The sequence below is a fragment of the Meleagris gallopavo genome, chromosome 5 (genome assembly GCF_000146605.3).
Source record: "Meleagris gallopavo isolate NT-WF06-2002-E0010 breed Aviagen turkey brand Nicholas breeding stock chromosome 5, Turkey_5.1, whole genome shotgun sequence".
In the NCBI taxonomy this organism is placed as follows: Eukaryota; Metazoa; Chordata; class Aves; order Galliformes; family Phasianidae; genus Meleagris; species Meleagris gallopavo.
Window position 1 is genome coordinate 30,182,615 of NC_015015.2, and position 17,803 is coordinate 30,200,417.

The window sequence follows — 17,803 nt, forward strand, 5'->3', positions numbered from 1 at the left end:
TGAGTAAAGTTGAAAAAGTGAGAAACAAGGACCCTGATGATTGAAATGAACTTCAGGTCTTCCGTCTTCTTCCATTCTTTTTTCACCTAGGAGAACTTATCCTAGTATTCTCTCTATCCTCCTCACTGCAGGTTTCCTAAAACAAAAACCAAAAAAACCTTACCTATTTTGCTTAATTTAAAATACTTCAATAGCTGTTCTTCCACTTCCCTGTCTATTCAGTGCAAGTGAAAACCGTAAAATGAAGTTGAGTAATTCTGGCACTCAAAGAAAGTGCAAGGAGACACTTTTGAACAGCCAGAGGACAAAAAAGCACTGCTATATTATACTCTTTGTCATTCCAAGTTTGACAATAAGTATATTAATCACCAGCACCACCGAAGTTTTGTGTGCAATTAGCATTTCAACGCCCTCTCCCTTTGCTGGGGTGGAGTGGTTTGCCTCCATTGTAAGCTGCTGCTAATTGTGGTGCAGGAATGGACAGTTCTATGATTGTGTTTTGGAAACTGGTGGCGGTTTAGTCGTTAGAGGCAAGCTCAAGTTTCTTTGTTTGTTTGTTTATTTGTTCCTGTGCTTGTACTTCTGCTGTGTTAACTCATGGAAATTGCTCAGGGACAGATTTAAATCAAAACAGACAGTTTCCATTTCTGCTCTGTAACTAGTAAGATTTGTTTAAAATGTGCTGCTGCTGGAACATAAGGCATGTCTGGAATGTTTGTTTATTTGCTGTTCTGAGCAAAGTGCCCTTTTGTGAGGAGACAGGACTTTCTGCAGGGCAAATCTCCAGCGCCTGTGGCTGAGCTCCTTTAAATAATTGTAATTGTGGATTGGGATGAGTTATTCTATTTTAAAGTAATTTTTCCTGGTCTTTTAAAGACATCCACAAATAACACAAGCACACATGTATTATGCCTCAGCAACTTGAAAATGTTTGTATTTCTTCTGTGCTGGGTATGTTTTGCTTACCCAGGCAGACAAGTCCTTTCTGGTTAATCCTACCCAGTTTTGTGACTTCCCCATCCCATGAGGATTTGGTGCATGAAGGTTATTTGTTCTATTAATCAGGAGGTTCCTAAATTCTAATCCTTGGTAAAGCACTGGATTGCCATCTGACCTTGGCAAGTCACTTGACCTCCTTTTGCTTCAGTCAATCCAGCTGGAAAATTGGGTAAAAAGCAAGACTTTATTGAAAAACAGATGCTGCATCTGAGATGAGATTCCTTTTGCAAATAATAAAGCAAACCAAGAGAGACAGAAGGGGGAACATTTGCAAAATGCAACTTTCTGGACTTTTTACTTATCTTAGTTACATTTATCACTTTCATAAGAGGTTGATCAAAATGCCTAGTTAGACGAAATAGTGTACATTGGTGAATGAATGGCTGATGCAACGTCTATGCAAGGGGTTTTGAACTTGAAAGGCCACATATTTTTCATTTCGTAATTTACATTGGCTTCTTCTTGATGTAGGAGGAATGAGGTAATGAAGGAACTTGACATGGATATTATATCTGACTGAGCCAGCAGCACACCACAGACCTCATTCTCTGGCCTACTCTACTCTGCTTTACCGTTCCTGTGGGAAAGCAAAACAAAACAAAACAAAAAGAAGAAAAAGCAACTAGCTCTTCTCTTCTCTTTGGGGAGTCAAAAATGCATATTTCTGAACTGTGAACCCTGGGATGACAGGGAAAATCTATGCTTCTAAATTCTTCTGTTACTCTATTTTTTGTTTTTCAGTCTGTACAACTGCTAAGCAGTATACTAATGATGTAATTGATGCTATTTACACAAATACAATAAATTTTACTGGGGACTTGGGTGTCAAATGTCCTTCTTACAAATCTAAAAGAATCCTGACATTTTATATAGACAATCAAATTCAGCTCAATACAAATGCTTTTACTTGAAAGTGCTGTAAATGGGCAATGGAGACTAATGTTGGAGTTTGACTGGAAATGACATCCCAGTGGAGAATAAGAGGCAATAGATAAGTAAGGAGTCATGATTAACTGATTATTTGCTCCTGCATATATTTAATACATTACAAAAAAACTTCATCTGTTCATTACTGTGCATTATGACAATTATTTATGCTCTTATTTGATTTGTTCTTGTTCACTCTTACAAAATTGTTTAATAACTTACAGCTCTGTATGCTTTCAGTGAGTTCATCATTACTATCAGCAATGTTTTTTAAGTCACAATACATATTTCAATGGCTAATGAGGGCTTAGAACTTGCTTATATGGTAGTGTTTTTTGAAAATGAAATTCTCTACATCTTTAGAGTCATTTAGACTTGCAAAATGGAATTCAAATACTGGAGACTCACTCTAAATGAAGTTAGAATAAGACGTTTGCACACTTTGAAAATCAGAGCTACCAAATTTCACAAAAATAACTGAGAAGAAATTATCTTAGGTGAAAGAAGAAAATAATAGTTAAAGGATACAATCCAATGTTCATGTAATTTGGGGATATTTTGTTTTCTTTTTGCCATTTCTTCTACTGTCCTTTAATCTTGGTGGCAAAGTCTCATATTTCTTCTTACTAATTCTCTCTGACAATAAGTTGGCAACCTTCCCTCTGAAAATATATTGGTGGTGTTTTAGGTCGACCTTACCCTTAGGGAGAAAAGTGGCATGGTAGGAGACTTTGTTTTTTGTCATAAAAAATTCAGAGAGGCATTTTTTTCTTTCATTCTGTAGGTAAAAATTTCTATTCATTTTGCACAGCACACATCACACAAATTACACTGTGACTGCATTCTGATATTCAGATTACCTTTCCATGTACCAGGTAATCTTTAATTGGCAAATGAATGGTATACTATGGCTTTAAATGGTATCTCCCACATCACCTTCACATAAAGCCCCACTGAGTAAATACAAAATAAAGAATATTTCTGTCAGCTATCAGCATATACATGAAAGCATTAAGGTAGATCGATAATCACCTAGACATTTTGGAAATAAATCTTTCATGGACTTAGGTTTTCTGATGAGATAGTAGGTTCCAGAAATATAAAGCTTGTTTTTATCTCAAGACAATAATAAAAATGAATGAATGAAATATCTGTTTGTGCAGTTATTAATATTATCTTATAAAACCCAGTATTTCCAGTTTTTAAGAATAAGTTCCAGAATATAAATTCTGAGTGAAATGTGTCATTATAAAGCTTTCCTAACACAATCTTTAATTACATTAGCAATAATTCTGTGGAAAACTATTATCTGTATCAGATGTCTGGTTAAGCTATGCTGTGTACTATACAAGAGCAAAGACAGGAACGATCTCTGCTTTTCTGAAGAATTTACATTCTAAAAAAAGAGAACAGATAGGGAGGGGAACAGATGCATCTTTATCCCTTCCTCTGTCCCTTCTGATCCCTATCCATACAATTCTGCTCTGCCCAAATCTGCTTCCTTATTCAGCATTTCTCCCCTGCTCTGAATTCTAAATCCACTTGCAAGTTATTCTGTGATTTCAGTTACATTCAGACTCCCCACGACTGGATAACTGATGTGCACAGAATTACCTCCATCGCACTGAAAGTTGGCTTATTAAAGGCTTTCACATATATATGGCGTTCTGGTGCTGAATTTGTTGTACAGACAAACCATACAGACAGAAATCATGCCTTTCAACATCCTTCTTTCTGTTCTCTGCCTCTTGTCTTCTTTCTCGAGTGCACTACTGGTGGCTCTTCTATGTTATTCAATTTGCCCAGTGTCACGTACAGAGTATATTTTCCCAGTGGGTACTTGAGCCATCTGTTTTCATGTGTTTACAATATTTTCCTTCTTTCTGCTGACACCTATTATTCATTTTTATCATCCCTCTTCATGACTGATGCTACTATTTTAAGAAGGGGAGGTAGGAATGAAGATGTGGGCATGAATGGTTATTCTGTCCATGAATAACATGAATGTTATCCATACGATGATTGGGAAATATTTTTCATTTCTCAACTAAAACTCAAGACCCAGTCTTGCATCATTTTTAATTGATGCAAAAAGACCTAGAAATTGGATCACTGGGGAGGAAATTTGGGCATGGGAGGATAAAAGGAAAGAGTTTTTGTTCACTGTCACCATGATCAGTTCATTACTATTTCTTTCAAAGTTTATTTCTGAAATTTAGGTAGTTGCTACTGATAATGTGTTCTAGTGAGCCAAATGAAAAACAGTTCAGGTTATTGTATTTAACCTGTACAGCATCTTTAAGTGAGAAACGAGAATGTTTGACCCTATCTAGGTCAGCCTCTAAGGAATTAACCAAGCAGTGAACTTTAATATCCAGCTTGCCTATTTTCCTGATATCCTGACTGCATTCTCTGAGTAACTGTGGAGCATTCTTATAAAATTCACCTTGTACTCAGGACTAATCTCATAGGAGGAAAAAAACTACCTTGTTTTTCTAGGGGAAATATTTTATATTTTCTTCTGTACACATGTAGAAAATGATGTTTTAGCAATATCACTTTATAAAGAAAAATATTTTCTGTAATTGGTATCAAAGTTATTTCACTGGGATGGCCTCCAACTATTTTTTTAAATTAATTTTATCAGTAGTTAATATATACTTGATTATATGCTTGTATAAAAACACGTATGCATGCATTTTTTTTCTATCAGGCAGAGTTCTCTATGAACAGTCTGTAAATCACATTGGGCTTCCTTTTTTTCCTCATCTTTATTTCTTTTTCTTGATCAAGCAAATAGTATGTCAGCTCAGGGAAAATCTTACTGTCAGTTTAAGTTAGAATTCTTCCACGTGCCTCTTATACTGTCTCAGAGAGTTGATGGAGTTTGGGATCTTGTTCTGCCTCCTTTCCTTTTCTGGTATATTTCTATTTAAAGTCTTACTGCCAGATAAAATGCCTGTATTTAGTGGCTCTGGCTCAAGCAGTTTCATCTCCTTTGAGAAAGATGAAGGCTTCATATAAGAAACAAGTATATAATAGCTACCTTATGGCAGTCTCCTTTAAGACTTAATTTTAGGACCTCATGCAGTTCTCAGAGGACTTATTGAGATGGCCATTAGATCAAGCCTCTATACAAATATCTACCCAGATACAAATACTGTTCAAAGCAAAAGGCTCATTCTTGTATTGTTGCTTTTATTAGGGTTATTGTTAGCATTCATATCCTTGTATTTAAAAAAAATCCCTTCTGCCACATCCTTAGAGAGCTGGACAGAAACTGGTTTTGTCCAGCACCTCAAATCTACTTGTAGTCAAACTGTAATGATTTCTGTGGCAACATCATGTACTAAATACTATAATGATTAGACTGACATATCTTGGATATCATGCTTTTCCCAGTGCTCTGGAGCCTGTGTATTCCTGGCAGATCCCCCGTGCAGGAGGTTGTTTCTGTGTTGATGGATACCATGCAAATTGTTCTGTCTGAAGCAGGTCTTGCACAATCAACCTATCTGAGAGGAGAAAAAAAAATTGGATACCCTTTGCCTATGTAATGTCAATCAAGCCACACCTAAATACCAGTAGGAGACTGAAAGTTTGGGGAATTGTTGTTTTTGGCTGGCAACTGCTACGCAGCATACAGCCAGAGCCTGAGCTCACTGGCACACTTAAATCCAAAACTCATATGAAATGTTTTACCTCCTCCAGGTTTACACCAAATCAGTAACCGGAATGACCTAACTGCACATCTGACCATCTAAGAAAATAAAAAGCACGCTAAAACTGTTTCCATAAGTTCATATGAAATTCTGAGGAGTACTGTCTGCTTTGAATACTTTTCATTACTATTTACAACTATTTAAAGAAAGCTACCAGTGTTGTCAAAGCAAATTAGCTTGTTCTTTGAAAATCAGTCTTCCTTTTTTTTCAGGTGTATACTGTATATCCTCACATGTTTTTTGCCACTGATGATTTGACATGTTTTTATCTCCATGAACAACAAAGCCATGTATAATTCCATGCAATTGTCTTTTAAGATATGAAGGGGAAAAAAACCTAATTTACAACACAAATATATTAGGTTTTTATATAAAAAGCATCACATGTATTGATCAAAATGACTTTCTTTACAATATTTGATGCTCAAAAGAGAACTAATTGTATTACATGTTATAAGTGTACATTATCCCATTCAAGCTGTGCCAAACAGGAAAATTGACAAGTAAGCATCTACACCGGAGTTACATACCTTCATGTTGTAATCAGATAACAGAGTCTATATGCTCAAGAAATATTATTCTAAAGGTCCTTTTCAGAAGCTGCCTAAGAGGATTCTGGAATATCTTTACTAATCTCTATGTAGATTAAAAATATCTTCCATGTATACCTTGCAATTTTTTAGCTCTTAGTTTCCAAATATGTTTGTTAAGGCTAGGAAGTCTTGGCACATAATGAAACTTACTCATATAATTCAAAAACCTAAAGTAGGACAGTTAATCTAAAGCACATCCATACATACTTATAAACAGAACAGGATGAAAACAAAATTGTCATGTATGCATACACAGCATATATATTCAGTAATAAACTCTTCCTAATCAGTTGTGCACTTTATAAAACAATGTAAGAGAAATGACAATGCTGTCATTTGTATATTCTCCCTCAGTTCTCTAATGGAAAGCTTTTTTTTTCCTTGCCAACTCATTCCTGACAATGTTAATGATTCACTATAAAGCAGCTTCTGTGCTATGATTTGTGACATTCAGACTGGTTAGATGGGAGGACTAGGCAGGTTTCTGGGGAGTGTTTTGGATGCAGAAATGCCTTGAAGATAGCACTTTATTATATTGAGGACAAGTATGACATCCCACTTCAAGGAAAAGGCCCCTATACATATTGAGAAGGGATTTCTATGGTTTAAGTGGGGAGGAGAAGGTTAGTTTAAAAGAATGCCTCTGTGTTTTTTGAGACGACATAAAGATAGGAGGTAGAGAAATGGAGGCAGGAGGCAGAAGGATTATGGATAATGGAAGAATTTTGCCTGAGGGTATGTGCCTGCTTTGCCTATTCCTGTATAACTAGAATATTTATAATTCAAATACTTTTCTTTAATAATTAAAAACCGAGGAATATTAAAGACAAAAGGTAGAGAATATTATGTACACATATGTAGGCATCATGCATTAAATCCCTACAGTTGAAAAATATAGCAAGAGGTAGATTTAAAGGAGGTTAAAAAAGTGAATATTTTAAAATGTCTTGAAAAAAGAATTTCTAATTCACTCCAGTTCTGCCAGAAGTGATACCCCTTACTTCTTATTTCTACACATAACTAGTCATGGGGACAGCTACTAAAAATACACTGCCTGGTGGCTTGACATCAGCACATCAACAATTAAAAAGTGGATACAAATATTTCAGGTTTTCACAACCTTAAAAGTTTTCCTCATGATTTATGAAAACATTGGATTTGCTAGGGCAATTGCATTTTGCTTTTACAGGATGCTTAGTTACAAAGCTTAAGTAAACTGCTAGTTGCAACAGAATGCAATATTCTACCACATTCGGTAACACTCTCTGATCTGCTTTCCACAGACAGCAAAGAAACAAAGAAAAACAGCCATTGCTGTGGATAGAGAAGAGTGTTTGAAAAGAGAAAGAGACCTCAAATATGCCCCTAGGTATTATAAAGCTGTCAATTACAAGCAGAAAAACAATACAAAGGCTGCAACAAATAATTTATAAAATGAAAACTATGCAAACAAATAATAACAAATATTAATCCGTTAACTTTTAACGATTCCAGAGATGCCATTTCCAACATTAGAATTTGTGCTGTAGTCAAAAATATTTCAGAAACAGAACGCTTGGAAACAAAAACATGAGTAAATCAAAGATTCAAACCAAATTGTTCACTAAGGGCAAAGTAGCTCTATTTTAAAGCATGTTGCCTTTATGAAAGTGAATTTATAGATGATAGCTTAAAATAATGCTTGAAAATCAGAGGTGTTAATATTTACACCTTTGCTCATTATGGCAAGCGGAAGATTAATGGAGAATTAAACATTCACGTCTCTTTGCTTCTACATCAAACAGTGTAATCCCTGGCTGAACATTAACTCAACCTGACAATAATAAGAAACTCTTCCTCTATGTATATACAGACATCTATGTATATTATATTATACATAATGTTAGTTTTAAAACAGATGTTAAAACATCTGATTACAAATTATACGTATGCTGATATCAAACTACAGATAGTGAATAAAACCAGTGAAATCATTGATCTAAATTGAGGATCCTCTTTGTAATCTAAAAATATATCAGAAAAAGTACTGAAATGCTATTGTTGAAATATAAGTGCATCCTATATAATTTATTTCACTGTCCCCTGCAGGTTTACATTGACCATAATATTGAATTGTGGCTTTTAATAGATGCCTGAAATATTACAGATCAAACAAAGACCCACAAAGGTCGCTGCTTTTAAAGTACAGGCATCCAAACAACTTTTTTTTTTTTTTTCTTTTTTTTTTCCAAAAGATGTCAATTGTTTTCTCTTAGGACATGAACTGCAACCTATGTGAGTCAATGAAGGGCTCTCATTGACTTAACTCAGTTTTAGTTTTGGCTCACGAGAGAGAGAACAAGGAGAAATATTTCTATATTGTGGCCACTAAAACAGCAAAATTTTCACCTAGAAGACTGTAAGTCCTGAAGTTGTCTGAAAAAAAGGCCGTTGTATCTAATAAGGTAATATAATGCGATCTTCATTATCTGTTCAGTCCCAAAGTGGCAAAGTTCTTCTATGTATTTGTGACCTGCTATGCAGCATGCACTCTTACTGAAGTTAATTTAATGGTAACTATCCCTCCATGGGCTGGACCCAGGAGAGTGAGTTTGTAGTACAGTACAGGTAACCTGCATGCATCCCGTCTCCACCTTGCATCCACTGTGACACTGGCTCAAGGCAAGCAAAGGATAGATTGGCTGCTTCTCTCTCTGCCCACATTCTGTCAACATAGGCTGACGATGATGAGTAATAGATGGGAAAGATATGTAATGCTTAGTTAATTACGTTTGACTGCTGTGCTCATCTTTTTAAACTTATTTTTGCTGTATACAAGGTAAGGTTTTGATAATTATTGTCTTTTTTTTCTGGAGAATGTTATGTAAAGAGGCCCTGCTGAAAACAGTTTTATGTTAGTTTATCCAAATGCAGTTACTGCCTGTTTATGGGCTGTTTATATTAAGGGAGTGGTGTGCTTAGAGGTTTTCACTTTAAATTAAACTCTATTTCTTAACATATGCATGTCAGTTCATCTGAAAGGCTATTATTACTAAGGAAAGGAAAAAATAATGTGACAAATTGATACAGATCAATATAATAGCTCTATCAGAACACAGATGAAAAGCTGTTAGACCTCAACCTTCCACCGAAACACCCAAACAGAGCCAGTTCTCTTTCCTGAATTTGTATCTGCCTATGGAATATTTTCGTGAGTCTTTCTGTGCTTCGTGCCACCTCTTTCTTCAGCCCACAGTGTTAGATCTACTCCTCCTTCTTTCCTGGTGCTTTTGCCATTATGTCATCCTCCAAATAAATGTCAGTTCTCAGCCTCATCTCCATGGTCACTCCAACATGCATCTCCCACTTCAAGAAAAGAGAATTTAAGAAATGTTGAGATAAAAAGAAGGTTAAGTCCAAACTCACTCTTTCCAGTATAAAAAACTATCTCAGTTGGCTTTTTTGTCACTGTTGTTTTAGTTAGACAAAATATTAGGGACTCGATGAGAGTAGAAGGTACAGAATGAAAAAACAAAAGAAACTGAACCCACATCAGCATGTATGTGAGAGGTATGCAAGAGATGGGGCAGTGTATTATTGAACAGAGTAGACATGTAGGTTACTAACCAGCTGATGAGACTGACCTGTTTGGATGCTTGAAAATCATTTCTGTCCAGACCAAGAAAAAGAAAAACTCTGAGAAACTGCTTAGCCGGACAGACAGTACAGAACAAGTTGACTTTACCAGAGCCGCATAGGATTTCAGTGAAATGACAGGTCAGGAAGATGAATAAGGCACTGTGATTTATATGGACTTCAGCACAGACTCCATGGTTTATATTCTGAATAATTTCAAACTTTGATAGCAAGATTATTGCTATTCACAAAATTCTGTATTTTTCCTGCTAGACTCATCACCACGTGCAGTATTTGCCTCTGCGAATCTTTTTCCATACTTGATGACCTCTTGTAACATATATTTAAAATAGACAAGAAAAAGATAACAAGTTATTTATAAAAATTAATTGCATATCTTCTGCTTGAAGACCAACACTTAAATATCTTTTATAATAGTAAATAGAAAGCATGTTTAAAATTAGATTATTATAGGTGTACTAATTGTCTGCCTATGTAAATTCTCCCAGCTACAAGTGCTCTGACAGGCTCATCCAGTATAACTTCTAGGTAACCCAGAGCTGGAGTCTGACCCTATGAGGATATGAAGAAGCCTGTGCTGAGCTGGCTGCAGTCCGTTCCAGAATTCCTCTTTAGAATTATCCCATCTTTTTCTGCATATCACTCAACTGCATATGGAACAGGTCACAGGTATAGTGAGCCCTTTGTCAAGGCGTAGCCAGGCATGTCAGGAAACAGACATCCCAGAATAGACAGATAAGCAAACAGTGCACAGGCTGGGTGACTCTGCACACACAGGTAGGTTTCTGAACACTGGAGCTGCATCCTCAGTTTCACAGTACTGCTGCCGGGAATGTTTGATCTACACTCAGCAACACAGCTTAGTCCAGTAGTGGGCTAAATGCCACCAGTTGTTTTCACGTGGCCTAGCAATAGTCTAAATTTTTATGCTAAATCATACTTATATGAATAACCCCTCCAGGAATGAACAAGAATTTTGGTATGCTGCTCTGGTAATCCAACTGCAAGGAAGAAGGGAATCTTAGGTTTGGCAGAGAAAACATAAATTTACTATGTCTGTACTTGAACACTATTCATGAGAACTGAAAGATTAAATGGGAAGCAGGGAGCAAATACTATGTCTATAGAATTCTGGAAAATAAGAAAATAGAGAGTTAGCAAGTAGGGGGTCCAGAATGTACAAGAGGAGGTAACTGTAAACAAATCATTACTAATCACCTATTTAATGTTATTAAAGCTATTCCTAGCAAACTTCATTCAAGTTGCAAAATGAATGCAATTCACCCATACTTTCAGGGATCTGGTCTGTTCAAACTTAATGTATATTACTGGGCTATGTATAAAAGTACATGATAGAAGGATATGGATTCTATGTATATGTAGACAGACCCTCAGTTCATACACCCAATATTATGCCAGAAACCACTGATGTCTAGAATGAAAATGAAGGAAATTGGCAGGACATCATGGATTCCAAGATATTTATAAACTTGGAAAGCTTTAACAGTGTAAAGCTGTCTTAAGATGGAGCCAACTACTGAGAATGCTGGCAGCCTGGAAGCTAAAAAGCTCTGTATGTTCATCTATAGATATGTTTGAGCATGTTTCAACATATTTGTGCTTCTCCTGTAATATACTAAAACTCTGAGCTTATCCCTCAACCTTTCAAGAGCCAAGTCCATTATTGCCTATTGGGGTATTAGATTTCTGTTTGTCCTTTTCATCATCCCACCCCCAACCTCCTTATTATTGTTGCTATGCTTTTTGTGTAGAAATTGAAACAACTTATATAAAAATCTGTGTGTTGACCAAGAGAACATAATTATTTCACAACTTCTTTATGACTTTTTCCTGGTAAAAAGAAAAAAACTCTGACCTTTTAAAGAAAATTTTTTAATGCTATCATGTTCTATGTTGCATTTAATCTAACTTCTAAAAATAACATGGAAGAAGACAACTTGGTAGCTGTGGAAGCCCATCCAACAGATACCATACAGACACGTTTGTGGTCTTCCATACTGAGGCAAACCAGTTGAAAAAACTGGGAAGGCTTCACATTAGTATCAAAAGGTATGTTGCCCACAGCTAGAGCACTGTGTATATGCTCAGACATGTAACTTACATTCAAAACAGTATGTGTGTAAAGAAATAAGGCACCAAGAGACATGTAAAAAAATTAAAATACTTAGTTGCCTGATTGCCAATGTTAATCTGAGTAACAAACAAAATATTTTAGATATATTAACACATAAAGAGGAATTATAGGATTGATACAATATCCAATAGAATGGTTCATATCCCTGAAATGTTAAAACCACTGGCTATAACCTGCAAGGAAAGAAAGGGAGACTAAAAGATAAGCAGTGTATATTGTACACTAAAGATAGCATTATCTGCTCTAAAATTTTTGACAAAGTAGAAAAAAGGAACTTGAAATACTTATTGATCAACATATTAAATGATAAATCACGAGATGGAGCAGTGGTGCAGGAGTCAGCAGTAGGCTACCAGATTTAATTTAGGAAGAGAATGAACAGCTGTTTAAAAATCTATCTGAGATGGCTAGGTAGAAAAATTGCATTGTGGAGGATGCTAATCAGGAGTTATGTGCAGGAAATTTTACCCTGTAAAATATCCTTGGAGTTTCCGAAATCTCTGGGTAACTTTCTAATTTGGAAATTATTTAAAGAAATTCACAAAAGTTTTAGAAGAGGCTTTGTTCTTCTGATTTGCTGGAAGCTATGAAGGTAGTTGTGGATACAATTTAACTTCATTTTTATGTGCAAACAAACTACAGTCTCATCCGGTAGTAAAACAGCCAGCAGCCTTTCAGGAGTGATATATCAGCCTGTATTTTTATTTCCATCTTGTCTTGTCTCTGTTTGAGTTAGGGGCTCCCAGCTCATAGGATTTCAGAACTCAGTAGGAGCTAAGAACTGAGAAACAGTACCTTTCTTGAGATCTCATGGCTCATCGCTCATGGCACAGGACCAGCCCTGCTATGTGACATTCAAACCCTGTCCATTTATCACTCACGCTGAGGGAGGGTGACCCCTGGTGCACTAGATATATACATATATACAGCCAAAACCAGCTTTGAGTGGTTTGAAAGGAATATAGCATTTAAAAGACAGATTTAAGTGATATTTGGGAACTACTTATTAGAGCCTTTTAGATTACTAGGGGAAAAAAAGAAGATGTTTAGCCATAAAACAAAATTGAAGCCTTGTTTCAAAACAGATGCTGTCCCAATCAGAAGCAAATATTTTGAAATGAGCAAATAAGGGGAAAAAATGAGACACTGACTATTGTGAATAAAAACAATCAACAGTAGAATGCAAATAACTGCAAGAACTAGAAATATAGTGTTCAGAAAAATAAAATAGTACCTATCAATGGTAGAAGTCTACTATGTAACAAATGTAAAATTATTAGTCTGCAGCAGAAGAGGCTTTCAAAAACATTTGTGTTCTACAAAGATGATACATTCATATTTCACGGAATAGACAAAATATTTTCCACTGGTAACAAGTAGGGGAGAAGTTAAATAGCTATTAAATATTTCTAGATGCATAAAAATGGATATGTTTATGCCAAAAAATGTTGGCTAAGAGACTCCTTGAGACATTATTGTTGACTTTTAACAAATCTTGAAAAGTTAATAATGTGCCAACATTTTATAAGAAAAAGTCTTCATGGCTCTAGCCTATCCAACTGACATGGATCAAGAACTATTAATAGTAATAATGTGATATAATAAGTGAAAAATTGAAGGTGATTTCATAATGTAAAGAAATGTAGTTGTGAAAAACAATCAATCCTCATCTTGATTTGTGATGGTATCAAGATATGATTGTTAAATATACTTGCATCTTTTTTAGTCAGAATAAAAATCAATCTATCTGTTTGCTTAGTGAAGATAAAATATAACAGATAACTAGGTTACAGTCTTCAAGGGACAGCATGAAGAGGATATACTTAATAGTGGAAGGATTTAACCCAACACAAAAAGGCATTGCATGAACAATTGGAATTGATATCATATAAACTTCTACTGGAAATATATTTTAAAAGCTATGCAAATTGAACAGTGCAACTATTTATCAGGAGATGGAGAATTTTTACTAGTTACAATCTTCAAAACAAAAGTGTATTTTCCCCAAAGGCACTGTAGCTTAAACAGAAATTATGAGCGTATGGCAAGTTAGACAGTACTTTTGTTGGTTCTAACACAGCCCTAAAATCTATAAAACATTTGATTAAATCAAAAGGAATTTTGTCATTGGCTTCAATAGGAATAGTTTTCATGTATATGAATTCTCTTAGAGAAGAACTGAGGATAATAATGTAAGATTATATGATGTAGAGGTAAATTGCCAAAGGTAAGTTGCTTTGATTTTGAAATCCAGTTTTTAATTTCAGAAATTAAAATATCTTCTTATTTGCATATTATTGTTATCATCATCATCATCATCATCATTTTTATTTAGACAGTACAAATTTCTCAGCAGTAAGGAATATTAATAGAAGTAAAAACGTATTTTAAAGACAGACAAAAAAGCAGCTCCAGAGCTCAGGAAATTTAAAACCACACTGAATAGAGCACTAGGAAATATATGACCAAGCAGCATGAGGGAACAGGCAATACATCTGCTAAAGAAGGGGCCAAGGTGTCTGCATCGATGCAGATCAGCACTGGTGTCTGACACTACCTTTACTACTATCCTCAGACAGTTGTGCGACACAACCTAGCAGGTCAAGAGATGTAGTCAATGAAATCAACTCCAAATATATAATTTGATAGATATTCTCTCACTGTGTGTTCCCCAAGTTTAGCAAATGTTTGATGAGGCATCTCAACACCAACAGTTCTGTAACTTTAGAATTTAGTACTGATACTGAGTTGCAGATTGGGTTATAAGGTCATCCCCACCAAACAAAGAAAAAAATCTTTCATTCCTGTCTTCATCCTCTTCAACCAGTTGCTAAAAACTGTGCAGTATTTTTGTAACACATGAAGAAGTGACAACTTTAACTAACATTTTATTACTTTCTTTTAATAATAATCATGGAAGAAGTAGTTTCTCTGTGCCAAATTACAGACCACAGTTTGAATGAAATCTCTCTACCTAGGGATTCTTGCCACCTCTTCATATTTTGCATTTATCTTCCAAATCTATTTTAATGAGCTCTATATAAAAATGAGAGTTCATACTTCTCGAGCCTGATGAACAGGTAATTACTGTTCTGATTCCCATGAGAGGCCTTTGAAAACCCATCTTGTCATGGAAGTTAAGGTCATAATGTTTTAATTGCAGGTAGGAAAGTGCTGGGATAGTGCTTAAGCTGAATGTCCTACCACGTAACCATTGTCCAAAATACCTTTACACAAATGACCTATAATTTGTGATACAGCTTTCACCTTTATGTTAAAGAGGTTAGATTTTTCTGCCAGGATAATTCCCTTTCTTCCAACCTAAGAGCGGTTTTCGTCTGGAATCTGACGGAAGGTATTGTGCTCGACAGATCATAATTTAGGACTGTATTTAATTGATTACCTTTTGTCAATTAACAGGAGCACCAGTATTAATAAGAACAGTAGAGAATGTCTCATTTCATACAATCTTAGAATGGCTTGGGTTGGAAGAGACATTAAAGATCATGTAGTTCCAACACTACTGTCATGGGCAGGGTTGCTACACACTAGATAAGGCTGCCCAGGACCCCATCCAACCTGGTCTTGAACAGCTCCAGGAATGGAGAATCCACAGTTCCTGTGGGCAGCCTCTGCCAGTGACTCTGAGCAAAGAATTTTTATATGAAAAGATATCAGTTCCAGAAACCTTTCCCCTACAACAGATGAGGCAATGGAGTCTCCTGTAAGTAAAGGATGCGGCAAATTCTCACTGCCCTGAGGCACCATGATTCTGAACAGCTCTGCAGTGGGACAATTCTGAATACCTACTGCAGTAGCAGTGGAATAGAGTTCAAATTTTCTATGGAGATTCAGCCTGGGAGAAGAGAAGCTTACCACTAAACCATGTACATATGACATAACTCCTCAAAGAACAGCTGTTAATTTTTAACTATCAGTTTGGGAAATGACAGTTTTAACATCTAGTTTTCCTGGATCAAATTGAATCATCATGCAGATTAAATGAAAAAAAAAAAAATATTGAGAATTTCGGTTAAATTCATGGCTTCTGTTTAAGTGCCAAAATGAAAAAGGTTATTCCATCTAACCATTTCCTAGAGTAAAGTTGCTGTTTAAAAAAAAAAAATCCAATTCATTCCAAAATGAATTTTTAGGGGAAAAAAAAATTCTTTAAAGAAAAATGTCTTTCCTCAAATTGATAGAAACTCTTCGACTAATCCAAAATGAATGTTTTCCAGTTTGCATTTCAGAAAAAAAATAATAAAAAAAATTGGTTTGGGGTTGACTCAGAAAGATTTTTTTAAGGTTTTTTTCAACATCAAACAACAACAAAAAGAAATCACTTTATTTGCCCAGCTCTCTACAAAGATACAAATGGAGACTCTGGAGAGACAGGTGCTCAGCATCTTTGAAAATCAGGCCATTAAAGTAATGATTTTAGCCTATTGATCTTAAAGAGAAAGGAAATTGTACAATGAATATATTTAGAGATGATACCAAAATAGGAAGGACTGGAAATAACAAACATCAGAGGAGCTCAGAAAGCATTAAAATGAATACGATTTAATGTGGATAAATGTAAAATAATACATGTGGAGGAAAATACTATCTGGCATAAAATCAAAGGAACATTCTGTAGAAAGAACAATAATGTGGAAAAGATTTGGGCTGGGAGATAAGAACATATTGAACATGAGGTTTCAATTTAATGACGTTGCACAAGTAGTAGAACTATTCACGAGAACAGAGAGACGTGAATTAAGATTTTGATTTGTTTACTGATAATGATTGATCCAGTATTCTATTCCTTATCATTAGCCAAATTCTGTGCTGTTTGGAGAAGTCAATTTATATAGAATTTCCTTCATTTTTTTGTTGTTACATTACCGTTCTGCAAATAACTGTATTAGCCCACATTGCAAGTGTCTCAAAAAGAACCCAGGAAATGATGACAGAAACAAGTATTACAAGGTGTGATCTGTTTTGTGAAGGGCTAAGGGTACTCCATGGTTAGAGCATAAGGAAAAGAAGCTACTATGATAGCATTCTGTAAACATTTAAATGGCAATAGTCCAAAAAGAGGGGTAGATGATTAACTAAGGTTGGAAATAGCATGTTAGGGAAAAATAACATTAAAGGGGAAAGAAATGTGTATATAAAAATTAGAAACAAAATGTCAGTTCAAAGAAAAGTGAAATGAACAGAAAAATTACTCTAAAGGTAATTTGTGCTATATGTGCTTCAAAGGAGGATGGATAAAACACTGAGGGCATTTACAGAAGATAAGCTCTCATGTAGGGCATTGGATGATTCTATCTACATGATATTTTTCACTTGTTCCAGACTCAAAATGGTTCCTGTTTTGCTTTGTTTCTTCTTATTTTTTTACATTTCTAATTATTTTTTATATTTGCAAGTCTAGCAAGACAGTGGGTATGCTTTCACTTTATGTTCTTCATGTTAAAGCAAAGCTGATGAGGCTTAACCTGGAACTATTGGGTTGATCAGATTTGCTATTTTTGCAGTGACGTTCAGGTACATCCTTGACCAAGCACAACAGGCAAGTGTCTAAAAGCCCCAAGGCCAAGACTGATGGTAGCAGAACTTAGACTTTTTTTGTTCTAGATGCTCTAGAGCTTCTTCTGATGCAAGAATTCAACTCAGAACCAATTAGCTTCCATTTGACAGCTTCAAGGATTTGTCTGCAAGTCTACAATTTTTAATCTCCAAATTAACATTAAGATTTTAGAGAGCAAAATAGTAGTCTAAGA